General features: G+C 36.8%; 1 long non-coding RNA gene across 3 annotated transcripts in view; it reads left to right on the top strand.

Annotated features, from left to right (window-relative positions):
* LOC140698284 (uncharacterized) overlaps positions 1 to 13986 on the top strand; it is a 249092-nt gene that overhangs the window by 215922 nt on the left and 19184 nt on the right. For 2 of the 3 annotated variants that reach the window (XR_012075962.1, XR_012075959.1), the window contains 3 exons: positions 2938 to 3046; positions 7047 to 7146; positions 9891 to 9994. This is a non-coding gene — a long non-coding RNA (uncharacterized lncRNA). The remainder of the gene's footprint in view (positions 1 to 2937; positions 3047 to 7046; positions 7147 to 9890; positions 9995 to 13986) is intronic. The other variant, XR_012075961.1, reaches the window with a different exon arrangement.

The following is a 13986-nucleotide window of genomic DNA, read 5'->3' as shown; positions in this document are numbered from 1 at the left end:
GACATGCAAAGGTACAGTATTAAACTAAGAAAAAGATGGGTCCTTGGAAGGAATTTTTTCTGAGAGAGTTTTCCCTGTACAAGGCAGCTTTCTTCCCTCAGCAGACCATACATAAGGTTCTGTTTTGCTTTTTGGTTAGAGGGTCAGAAGACCTCGTTTGTGCTCTAGCTCCTTGATTTGCTAGCCACATAATGTGTGGAATTTGCTTTTGAAGCTCAGTTTTCTTATTCACAAACATGGAAGATAATACCTGCCACAATTATCTCACATAGATGTGGCGGGGCTCAAAGGAACCAGTTCACATGAAAGTACTTTGAAATGTATAAGTTGCTGTAGAAGTGTGAAGTACTGTGATTAGGCAAAATGTATTAGTTTTGTTAATGAAGATCAAAATAAAAGAAAGTAAATATCATAGTGTAAAATACATAACATTTCTGAATTTGTTTGATAAAGTTTTATCAATACCTATTAATATTTATCAATACTAATATTACAATAATACTAGTTGATTTATTGAATGTTTACAATGTGCTAGAATGCATGTGTTATCCAAATGACAGGTGCTTAATTCTAATCACAGATCCATACATTAAAAATGATTATAACCATCCTCTTACAGTTAAGGAAGAGGAGGACTATAGATACTAAGTGATAAGGTTACTCTGTACTATTGTCAAATTATAACATCCAACCTAATTTTAGTCTGCTTTTTAAACTAGTCATTGTAAAGAGAAAAAGAGCTCCAAAATGCAGGAGTATGTTCCTGCTGGTCAGTGAGGTATTTACTTTCCTTGTACTTTTCCACGTATTATTTTAAGCTGAATAGTATGTAAAATTTCTCTGAGCATGTTTACACATACCTGATTTTTTTAAAAAAGTATTTCAGTTACTTAAGAACAGCCCATAGCATTATACTGGGAGAGAAAAAAAAAAAAGCTTTTAGAAGGAATCTGTAAGAGATGCTGTGCTTTTCCCCTAATGCTCACCATCCCCCGAGGCTTTTCTCTCAGTATGTTTCCTGCGTCAGGATGTGTTGTCAGTTAGCGACCCTGTTACTCAGACTAGAACTGTTGGGATTCTTCTCTGATCTGTCTTTCCCCATCCCAACTTCCTGTCCTCATTCTATTCAATCAATTATCATATCCTGTCTCTTCTACCTTGTACATGTTTCTTGATCCAGTTTTCTTCTCTCTATCTCCTTTCTACCACACTAGGCCAAGTCAGAATGGTCCTTTGTCCTGTAATACAGTAGCAAATGTCTCTGAACTGGTTCCATTGAATCTACATTTTATTCCTTTTAATTAATTCTTCAGCTAGATTGATCTTTTATCTTGCAAACTAGATCATGCTAGCTATACCTTTGCTCAGAATAGTGTGTGGATTCCAGCTGTTCTTCGAATAAAGTTCAAAAGCCTTGACGTAGGTTTTGAGTCTCTGTATTATCTGGTTAACCTAATTTCATATCATACTATTCTCCTTTTAGTTTATGCCTTCAGATCATTTTGGCCTTATTTTAGTTTAGTCAGTGTCCGTGCTTCTTCCAGCACTGGGAAGCTGTGCATGAAAATTCCTCTGCTTGGAATGCTCTGTGACCGCCCCCCCCGCCCCCCCGTCATTTGGATAACACCTGCTTGTTCTCCAGGCTGCACTTTACATGTCACTTCATAAAGGAGGCATTCTTTGATTACTCCTGTGTAAGATCAGATCCCACTATTAATTGCTCTCATAGCATGCTGTGTTTCTCTTTTTTAATAGCCTATTATCACAGTGGTTTTCAATTATCGGGGAAATTACCTGTGTAACTCAAATAAAACACAGACATTTTGTTTTCCTTATATCCTGTCCTTATAGCTGAACAGTGTAAAAAATAATTTAAACTCCTTCAGAAGGTAAAATTACAAAAGATCGTAAATAACTATGCTCTAAAATTTCCCGTCATACCTCTTTAATAACTTAAGACAGGATTTCATTGCTGTGTTGTGTGACTATAGCACAGTGCCTGGCACAGAGTAGAAGCACAATGAGTATTTGGTAATTGAGTGCATGAAGTTTCTGTATGAATTATCTAGAACTAGAATTCTAGCTAGAAGATAGAATAAAAAATAATGCAGGCTACCCTCTTAAGATGAATGAAAACCCTTATACTCTCAGGATCAAGGCTTCTGAATATGCTAGCTAAAATTTACATCTAAAAATTTCTATTATCTTGATATATTTGTTGATTTTTATAATTTGATTCTGGAGACACCAGTCTGAGCTGAATGTCGTTATTCTTATTTTTACAAATGAAGAAGCTAAGTATGGCAGAGACTTCTGGGCCCCCTCCGTATCCTTTTTCTCCTTCCATAGAAATAAGATTCTAGCTGGCATATGGCTAGGCTACATTTCTTTGACTCTCTTGTGTTGAGGTATGTCTGTGTGGATAATTCTCCCCAATGTCTTGCAGAAGAAGCAGCGTGTACCACTGAGGCTTGGAGCTTTTTGGAGAATGGGTGTGCTTTCTGCACATGCTTTTTCTCTTCCTCTAATTGACCCGGGATATGGTAACTCAGCCCCTACCACCCTGACAGCAACACTGAGGGGGATAGGAGAACCACAGACTGCATCCCTGATAGGAACATTCATGTAAACTGGAAATATGCTTCCAATATGTCTGAGCTATTACAATTCTGGATCCAGTTTTTCAACAGTTTACTGTATAACCAAAGTAGACTCAGAAGGTTAAGTTACTCTCTAAGGCCACCAGGTGGCAACCAGTCTCAAGACTGCTTGGCTCAAAGACCATCTATTCCAAGGACCTCTTTTCCATGGACATACTTTGAAAATGTGTCTTTAATTTGGCACCTGTTTAACCTTGGTCATCTATCCTAGTTCTTACGTGATTTTTTTCCTCCATTGTATGTTTCACTTATTAGCATATTTCAATTATTCATTCAGTTGTTCCTTCAATTAACTTTTAATGGATGTCTACACTTGTGGAGTAGATGAGAAGACTAGTGAAATACAATTGCTACTCTCAAGGAGCTGTTGGTGGCCAGGAGGAGAGGTAAGTGTTGTTAAATGAGAATACAACTTAAAAAGTAGCGCCTGTAGTAGTAGAAATGTGAATACAAGGTTTAAATGCTACAAAGCAAGATGCCTGTCTTGTTTTTGATAATACCAGCTGATGATTAATTAGCCAATATCCTATTTAATTTATTTTCTGCCTTACAACTCAGTAAGGTCAGAGCATTTCTGACATCTCTGTTTGGACTACAGCAAGCTTAAGCTGGAAAGAGGAGCCTCTGATGAGATCCTAGCCCTTCATCTTGTAACAGCCCTTATACATTGAGCTCTACACTTGACTAATGAGATCTAAATTGTGTCATTAGGCCAGCAGTTTGGTTTCATTATCACCAATTCCTTCACTGTGACACTGCTAATCTTTCCAATTAGCCAAGGAAAATCACTGCCAACCAATCAGATAACTAGACTGATGAAAATAGATACTCAGAAATTGTTGGTTTAAACCATGATAATTTGTTCAAAAAAACATGTTAGGAAGGAATAACAATTCCAAGTGGTGTGATACATGGACATGGATAGTTAAAAAATGCTGGGTTTTGTCTTTGAAAATTCATAAAGAAAATATTTTTAGATGCTTGACAAATTATCTTATTCTTTGAAACCTTTCATCTTTTCTCTGTTTACAAAGATATTCTGTACCATAGACTGTTACTTCCACATACACATTTATTTTACATGCTCATAATACACTTTCATTTTATAATGTTGTCTGTATCATCAAAGGTGCATTAGTCCAGGCAAACCAAGTTTCAAACATGTTAGTTTTCTTTTATTGACATAATATTTAAAATTAAAACTAAATTTTATTTCCTTAAAAAAGTAGAAACAAGAGTTTCTTATCAGTTGCCTGTGATGCAGTTCCCAGGTTCCCAGTTGTTTTTCACAGAGGAGCATATCAATTTTGAATCAGTAGAAATGTTTATAGATCCTACTTAAACTTAACTCAAGATAAAAGATACAGACATGGCTTTTCATGCATTAGGTTACAGTCATGTTGTAGAACCTTCTAGCGATAATGGCTTAAGGAGCACCTCTTACTTCATGGTTCTAACCTCCGTAAGAGCAGTGGTTAATTCTTACAAGTGACAGAAGTACAGTTCTTAGACTATGTAAGATAACCAGTTTCTCTTGCTATGAAAAGAGTACCTTGTATTGCTTCAGCATTTATGTATGGCAGGAGGCTATTGAGTAGTCAAAAGAATTGATTACTTTAGCACTAGTTTTTAGTTTTACTGGGTGTTTTACAAATACAGAGTAGGATTTTAGATCTTGATTCTTTTGCACAGAGAATTTGAAAGAAACAAACTTTCCTGCTTAAAGCCCTCTGCTTCTTTGCATTATGTTAGGAGAAAGTGATGGAGAATGCTAGCGCCTAGCCTTTGTCATCCTTTCTCCACTTTATTTGGTGTACTTAATTCCTTAAATCTTAATGTTCCACTACTATTTCTTAATACGCTTTTTATATAATTCTCATTTCTTACATATTCTTCTGTTGCAGTTACAGGATATTATAAAAATAGTACAGTAAATTTCTTATGTCTGCAGAGTTTGAAAATTATTTTCTCTAGAAAGTGACATTTTAGAGTAAGGTCATCAGTACCACCTTAGACTTATTTGAAGCTGATTTCTGGAGAGTCAGAAGTTACTCTGTTTTTTTGGGGGGGGTGAGGAGGCAGGTTATTAAGTTTATTTACTTGTTTATTTTTAATGGAGGTACTGGGGATTGAACCCAGGACCTCATATATGCTAGGCAGGCACTCTATCACTGAGCTATTCCCTCCTCCCAAAAGTTTTTTTTTTTTTTTTTGGAGCAGAAAAAACCAAAAGGCATGGATTACTTACCTTGTGTTTTTTAAGTACAATCCCTCTGGTCTTATCTATCTGTTTATGCAAAGATTTTATCTATTCAATATGTCTATGCAGAGAGTTAGAGATGATTGAGAGAAAAGAGGATTTAATGGTATTAAGTGTCAATTTCAATGAGAAGCCTGAAGTCAGACCAAGAGATCTGATGGGAATTCCTTCCAAGAGATGTATGTAATTGGGATTTGAACATGGTTTAAAAGCTGTGATGAATAATTCTCCTAAGGAAAATGCATCTAATAAATAAAATTACTAATTGAACTGTAATGCTGACCTTTAAAATAACGCACATGATTAAGTACATATCATCAGAGTGGCCTTCCTGTCTAGATGTAAGGCCTTTAAAATGTTTTATTCTTCTCTGCCTATTGACTTTGGTTAATATATTCTGTGGATTTATACTTGACAGATTCAGGAAAGTAGAAAAGAATTAACCACTCCTTAGGTTACTATCAAGAATGATGAAGTAATAGAGATCCAAAAGGCTTTCATGGACTGCTGGTCTCACAGCATTTTAAATCTTTGGGATCTCTTCAGTAATACCTCCAGTACAGCATCTTTGAGAAAGTCTTATTTCCACGTTCTGAAAGGGACACATGATGTCTTACAAATTTTACCTAATAGGAACTAATTTTAGCAAAAGTAGAATTTGATTGGCAGGTACCAGCTAAGCACTTGGGAAATTAGATACAAGCGACTGAACTCTAAGAAGCAAATGATTAGTAGGATGTTACAGTTGTGGAAAACCAGTGCATGCAGGAGGGGAGAAAGAGAGTGTCATTATGCCTCTGTGGAAAATGAGCTGACCAGTGATGTCTGTAAGGATGTGCTGTATACCAGGGATGTACTTTCACGAAAAAAAATTCCCTCAACAACCTTATGAAATAGCAACTGTTATTTTTAAAATTTGAAAGAATTTGAATTTATAGAATACTTGACTTGCTGGGTGAGGTTAAATGACTTCCTCAAAGTCACAGTGCTGGAAATCAAATACAGGTCTGAGAAGTTCCAAAGTGGCACTCGGTTCAAGATGGTTTGGAAAACAAGGCAATAAATTTTAATGAGTGAAAAAGAATGGAGATTGTCACTTGATAAACAAAAAGCATGGGGATTAAAGGGAAGACAAAACAGAACAACTTTCATAAGGGTAACGTGAAATAGGAAGGTTTTACCACTTGAGATGCTTTGAGGCTCAGTTTGAGTATCATTCCATAAAGAACCAAAGACATATATTTCACATTTCAGCTATGCACCATTTTAACTGCAAATAATTTGAATAACTGCTTTTATTTCCTACAAGGAAGAGAAGCACTTAAAGTCAAGTGTCAAGTCAGATGTGAATCATCCTCTAATTGTTTTATATCTATTGCCTAGCTAACATTCTTTAAGTCATTTCCTACTCATTGCGTGATTTAGCATTGCCCCTTTTAATGTAATTAAAATAGGATTCACCATGGAGCTCATACAGCTACCACCTTCAGCTATTAATTAAATCATTCAAATGAGAATGGGGAAATTTTGATACTGTATCATTCCTCATTTTGTAAAGCGCATCTGAATGACCCATAAAGCAAATAGTGACCTATTTCAGGTGAGTTGTGCAATAAAATTATTTGAATATAGTGACAGTTTGGTGTTTCAGTTCACTGTGCCCACACAAGTCCTGAGAACTGGTTTGGATGTGACAGTAGCATTTCACATGGTACTTTCTGTTGGTTTGAATATCAATGATTTGCCACAAACTTGTCATTTGTTTGCTCTTTTGGGAAGGGGGAAATTTCCCCCTTTACTCTGAGTTCTCGTGGCTGATTAATAAGGAAGTTGACACAAGACAGATGAATAGGAGGAAAATTTAATTCCTGCACACAGAGTTCTCATAGAAATAGAACCAAAGAAGTGGCCACAGCAGGCAGCTTTTAAACTTTTAGACGAACAGTAAATTCGAGAGGACTTAACAGGACAAAGAAACCTAGGTTTGAGTGATTAATTAGTAAGAAGTTAAAGCAAAATTTGGGTTTCGGTAATGAATTAGTAGAGAAGTAACAGGGCTTGTTTCTGTAGGCTTCTCAGCCCTGAGTTACGAATCTGTGGTAATACAAGTATCCTTCTGTCTCCAGATGCAGGGAATGTGCCTTTGACATGGGAGATCTATTTCCTGCCCTCAGCGGGGGGAAAGAGGAGAGTCAAAGTGTCCCTCTTGCGTTGACCATTTCTCAGGTAACTTTAACACAGAATAATCAAGATGCCATTGAGGCATATTTTGAGGCAGCCTGCCCTGGCCCCAACAACTCTGATACTTACTGTTCAAGCATAGAGCTGATAATTGTGAACGCTTCCTCAGCCATAACTTTTATTGGTGGGCTCTTAATTTACACATATTTGGAGACAATATTAGCATAAGAAGTAGAGGAGAAAAAATTTCTGTCTACTTTCACTTAGATCAGGGAATAGCAAACTTTTTCTTGTAAAGTTAAAGGTCCAAATAGTAAATACTTTCAGCTTTCCTGCAGTTGGCCTCTGTTGGAACCACTGGACTCTGTCATTGGGGGATGGCAGCCGTAGACAGGTTATAAAGGAATGGTTGTGGCTGTTTTAATAAAACTTTATAAAAACAGGTGGAGGCATTTAGTCTCCAAGCTATAATTTGTCAATTCTTAAGTTAAATCATCATGCTACCTACTGAAAAGATGTGGTTAAGAACTCAGAATTTTAGAAACATAAGAAATTTTAGAGATTTTCTGGTGTTCCCTCATTCATTTTTAAATGAGAGAAGTGAGGCTTGCAAAGAAGGAGTGAATTGCCTAGAGCAGCATAGGTACTTAGTTATAGAAAAAGGAGAAGAATTCTGGTCTCCCAGGTCACTGTTCACGCATCGTCCATGCTTTGGTTGCCCAGCCAGTCACAGTGGGAAATGACCTACCTGAGAGACACCCTTTGGTAGTGTGGCAGTGCATTTTTCTTTATGTCAATATACAAATATACACACATTCAACGAGATGACTTGGCAAGCCTTCAGGAGCCTCAGTTAGCTGCTACTTAGAAGGTTATCCACAAAGAATACAAACTAGAATAAAATTGTTCCAAAGTCTGATTAATTTTTTGTGGTCTGCCTAGAACTGTCTGCTCATTTATCCAGTTCCCTGATCTGGGTCTCCTCTGTGGCAGCCTCTTCATTTTTGCAAAGATCACACAGCAGACATGCTCAGACTCATCCCTTTCTTTCAAGCACGTAGCCACAACTGCTCACTCAGGCTTTGTGGTCTCTGGTGCAAAGGCAGATGTTGGAGTGCCTTTCAAGCTGAAACTTTTCATGTTTAGTGATAGACTAGAGTTGAGCTATTTTTAACTTGAAGTGAGTTCTGGAGTTTAAAGCAGGCAGTTCACTTTGGAACTAGACATATTTTAGAGTAGGGGACTAAAAGTAGGAGAAGGTTTCTTGCAATCTGTTTTCGGAAAGAAAATGTCTTGAAAATACTAAAAGCAAACTCAATGTTTTAGACATATGAGTATGAAAATAAATAAATCAGTACATGAAAGTAAAATTTCATAGAAAAAGAAAAATAAGCATGGCTCTGATAAATACTATAAAGATAATAAATAATAATAGAGCTTACTATGTGGTGGACATAGTTCTAAGTGCTTTCATATGTATGAAATAATTTATACTATATTGTGTTCTGTACAGAACATCTCAAACCACTCCACTACATAAAGAATAAATCTAAAGTTCTTAACATGTAGATCAGTATTCCCCCCACATACATTTTTAGTACTTTTATTTTTCTCTTGCATATACCATATGCCCTAGACATTTGGTTTACTTGCTATCTTTAAAAAGCTCTTTATTATTATCTCTTTTGGGCCAGACACTGCTTAGGTGCTGCAAATACAAAAAAACAGGATCTACTTTTTAAGAACTCACTGTCTAGCTAAGGAAATAGCCCTCAGCTATTTCTGGACCCTTAAACTCAACTGAAAAGAATGGATGTTGCTAAGGCCTACATTGAACTCTCACATAGTTAACTAGTGTTGACCTGAAACAAACAGACTTCCAGATATTTCTCCAGCAAAGATGGGTTTATTTGGTATCAGCTGAGAATTGCATTTTCGGGTCTGCAACTATGGTGAGCCACATGCAAGTCCGTACTCAGCAAGGGAAGGAGAACGCTTTTATAGAGGGGTAAAGGGAGTTGGAAGAGCCATGGTGAACAGAGTCCATGGCTTTGCGCTGGCTGAGTTCCTGCCAGGAAAGAAGAGGAGTCTTTCTCTCCCTGTTAGGCTTTGCTATTGTTGCAGGGTGTGGGAGTTCCCTGCTCTGGTCTTAACTCTGTTTAACTGAGGTTTCTGTTTATTAATTTTTTTACATTTTCCCCTAAAGACTCCACACCAAAACTACTAGAACTGTTAAATGAATTCAGCAAGGTAACAGGATACAAGATTAACATACAAAAGTCTGTTGCATTTCTGTATACTAACAACTAAATATCAGACAGGGAAAGTTAAAAAAAATCCTTTTTAAAATCACATCAAAAAAAAATAAAATATTTAGAAATAAACCTGACTGAGGAGGTGACAGACTTATATGCTGAGAACTGTAAGACATAGATAGAGGAAACTGAACATGATTCAAGGAAATATTCCATACTCTTGGACTGGAAGAATTAATATTTTAAAATAGCCATACTGCTGACAGCAATCTATAGATTTAATGTGATCCCTATCAAATTACCCATGGCATTTTTCACAGAACTAGAACAAAGAATCCTTAAATTTATATGGAACGACAAAAGACCCAGAATTGCCAGAGCAATCCTGAGGCAAAAGAACAAAGCTGGAAGCATAATTTAATTAAAAAAGAACATTTCTGCAAAAAGATAGGAAGAATAAAAGACAATCCTTTAAAATATAGATAATTTACTTGAATAAAATGATTGCCCTTAATGTTCTCATTTCTTGGCAAGTGTGTGGAAACCGTTATCACAAGGCACCAAGGAACAGCACATCCAATAGAATAGTATTGGAATTGAAACTCCGCGGACAAGGATTTAAAGTCTTACTTCCACCAGTGAGTATTGGTGATTATCAGGGAGTTACTTGAGTTCTCTGCATCTGTGCCCTCTCAGTTTTTAACTGGAGCAAATGATTCCTGCATAGCTACCCATATACTATTTATGAGGAGAAATGTAGGCTAGTTTACATAAAAATTGGGAATTTGAAATTTACACCTCTTAGGGAGCGATGGTAATGTTAGCTATCTTGATTTTGTTGGTGATTTCATTGGTGTATATGTCTATCAAAATTTATTAAATTGTACATCTGAAATATGTGTAGTTTACTGTACAGGAATCATAGCATAATAAAGATGTTAAAATGTTTCAAGTCACTGTAAAGCGTAATTTATTTCTTAGTTATTTTGATTTGAGGGCTAGGTAAATTTTAATTTAATCTTCAGTGACTTTAGTAAGTTAAGCTGTACCTCTGCTTTCAGAGATTAAAACATTTGTAACAGTCACTACAATATATGGTTACCTATTTTTGCTAACATTTTGGGTATAATTTTATTTCTGTGCTATAAAATGAACATCTATTGAATATGTTAGAGTTGAATGAAATAAAGTGATATTTTTAAAGAATTCTCGCATTGTATGAAACAGTGAGCATCTTTTTTATGAGCTAATTATGCGATGTGTAGAAAGGTTTTTGTTCATAGCTATATTTTGAAGGATTGGTCAACGAGCTGTATTACAAACACTGAAAATGAGACTTTTGTGCATGAATAAATCAACCTATTTTCTAAATTCTCAGATTTTTTTTTTAAAAAGACAGACCTGTTTAAAGAATTTTATGGCCAGAATAAAACAACTCGCTTTAAATAATTTCAACAGGCAAAACATCTGATTTAGTGAAGTCCATTCTCTTTGGCTTTGTTACTGTCAAAGTTCTGGTAATAAACAGAGCTTCTGTGCATTTTGGGCCAAAGGAGAGAAACTTGGGTGTGTTTGTGTGAAAGAGAACCTGCTTTGTACTGAAGGACTTGCATCACGTCCAGTCTTATTTGGCAAAAAAAGAGGGAAACAGGAAGGCAGATGAGGCAGTTGCTGAGATTGCTCTTGAGGCTTCGAAGCCCATCCTTCCATAGTCCTGCATGGTGCGTCGTTTTACATTGTCTACCTGATGGAATTTTTCTCCTCTGTTTGCCTTTGAACTTTCCTTTTGCAGGGACCAGAGGTAACGGGCTGTTTTGCTCAACATATAGGAGCAAAGTGAAAGTAGCCATTTCTCCTTCAGAAACCTACTGAAATGTCATCTGCAGTGAACACATGTTTGGTAACAACAAGGTCATGTTCTTGGCCATTTAAATAGTTTGATCAAATCAAAGGGCCTCAGTTCTCTGTAAGGGCTACAGCATCAGTAATGACTTGGCCCAAATATGTCAGCACCTTTTTTCGTGTGTGCTGGCAACTGTCAGTCAGGTGGGCACTATTTCATTTGAATATCTTCGTAAATTGAATTGATTCACTGATTCTTCCTGTGCTGAATGTCTTCCATCACTGTGCTTTGCTATATGACATATATTTAGCTGCTTCTAGGCTCCAGTGATAAATAGCGTGATAGATAAAGCTCATGGACTCTGGAGTGATACTATCTTGAGGTCCAAATCACAGTTCTAATACTAATTTGCTATATGTCTTGAGGAAACTTACCTAATCTCTTGGTGTCTCAGTTGCCTTACATGTAAAATGAAGACACAGGTTGGTTGCGAGCATCAGATAAACATAAGTGTTAGTGACTGGCATATTGTAAGAACTCCATCAGTGTAAATTATTATCATCATCATCATCATCATCATCATTATTATCATTATTGATTATGATTAAACTTTGATGCTTCACTCAGTCCTTTTTTTGCTGATCCAGAAAAGTTAATGATATCACACAATTGGTTCTGGAATATTTATTGACTACATAGGCTTTGTCCATATCATTGTGATAAGTGCTATTAAAGATAGTAAACCAGATTGTTGGCTCTTAAATATCTCTGGTGATGTCTGACACGGGGATGCTTGGGACACAGAATACACATTGGCAATTTTCAAGGGATCTTTGCAATTTGTTTTGACTGAGTCAGTTAAATGAGCAAGCAGAACATGTATAGCACTCAGTGTACACTGAGCAAGGCATTAGAAGGCCAGAGAAATAAACTGAGTCCTTTTGGGCTAATGGAAGCATGTTGAACGTGGTGTCTCATCTCTGTGCATCTAGGTTTAACACCAGAACACTGCCTGGTTTCTAAGACAGGGCCTGATACACAGTGAATATTTGTTGAATAACTGTCCTTTTAACTTACAAAGCATCTCATCCAGAATTTCTCAAGCTTGTCACTGTTGACTGTTTTGCCAGATAATTCTTTGTTGCAGAGGACAGTGCATGTGGGATGTTCAGCAGCATCCCTGGTTTCTACCTACTAGATCCACAGTGCTGTCCTCTGCCGCAGTTGTCATAACCAACAACATTTCCAGACACTGTAAAACATGCTCTGGAGATCAAATGTACCTTCATTTGAGAACCACTGGTCCTCATTTTATCCTCAGACTTCCTTGTGGGAGGAATGGCCACATCAGGCTTCTCATTTACAGCTGAGAGAACTAAATTTCAGTGTTTACATGTCTTATACAGTGTCCTCTGGCTAGTGACTGGTAGAACCAACACTTGAACTTGGCTTTTGACTGAATCCTATGCCCTCTTACATGACTGTATGTGGCATAAAGGAAATGTAACGGAAGTGGGTGGAGTTGGCATGGCTCAGTAGTGAGCAAGGGTAGCCTGGCTGATTCAGCTGGGCTTGCTGGAGTCATGATCACACAGTAGCTCTTCAGTTCTGTTTCTGTTCTCAGGGTCATCTTTGGAAAGAATTAAAAAAAAAAAAGGGCCACAGTAATAGTTTCTGGGGATACTCCCAAAGGGAACATGCTATCTGTCTAAGTAGGATAACAAAAGTGTCTCTCTTATTTAGAGAGGTGGGAGGAGTAGCTTGCTTAAATTTTCCTGGTGCTGGACACAGCTTCCTAATATAGAAGGACATTCTGATTTTGTGTATATTTGTGGTAGTCTAATTTATTTTTTCTTTGTTAGGGAGTAGGATATTCAGGTGTTTCCTGGGTGAGGGAAAAGTAAAGAAAAGAGTGCCTACCTTAGAGTCTGGTCTAAATCATTCCTACAGACTAGCTTGTGAAATACAATTGCTGCTGCTTCCAGTCAGTTTTACAGACACAGGAGATCTAAATTTTACATAACTATGAAAATAAATGAGGGCCTTCTCCAGATGATACTCCCTGAACTATAAATCTCCTTTGCAGTTTCAAATTCTATCTAAACAACTTGGCATTAAAATTCATTCACTAAGCTAAGTTGGGCTAGAGCAGGTGCAAGCAATAATCACAATTAATATAAAGAAGCCATAGAAAAAGATAAAATGGAAAAACAAACCAAATGAGGAAGGTGGAGATTATTAGAGGACAATATGAAAATAAACACATGCAAGTGATTGATAAGAAGAATTTGGTGAAAAAAAGAGATGAGAACTCATGATTTTAAGTCACATCTATTTATATGCATCACAGCAAACAAAAAGGCACTCAAGATAGATTTTAGGTAGGAAAGTAGATGATGACAGAAGAGAGTTTGACAGGAGGTTTATCATTATTTCCTAAGTTATTATTAACATCATTAATAAACCTTCATTTATTGCATCAAGGCCAAAATCAAGGTGCTTGAAGCAAGGATGGGACTAAAGCACTGAAACCAAGGCTTGACCATCAACTAATTCTATGAGCTTTAGACCATTGGTTCTCAGGTTTAAGCCTAAATTGCATCATATGGGGGATTTGTAAAAACAGATTACTAGGCCTCAGCCCAGAGTTTCGGTAGTCTAGAATTTGCCTTTATGACAAGTTCCCATGTGATGCTGATTGACAGGCTGCCATACTTTGTGAACCGAAGGCTTAGCTCATCACTGGGACCTACATGAGCTTTATTTTCCTCAGACATAGAATGTGAC

Source organism: Vicugna pacos, chromosome 9 (genome assembly GCF_048564905.1).
Source record: "Vicugna pacos chromosome 9, VicPac4, whole genome shotgun sequence".
In the NCBI taxonomy this organism is placed as follows: Eukaryota; Metazoa; Chordata; class Mammalia; order Artiodactyla; family Camelidae; genus Vicugna; species Vicugna pacos.
The sequence above is the reverse complement of the archived record's forward strand: the minus strand, read 5'-3'. Positions and strand labels throughout refer to the sequence as shown.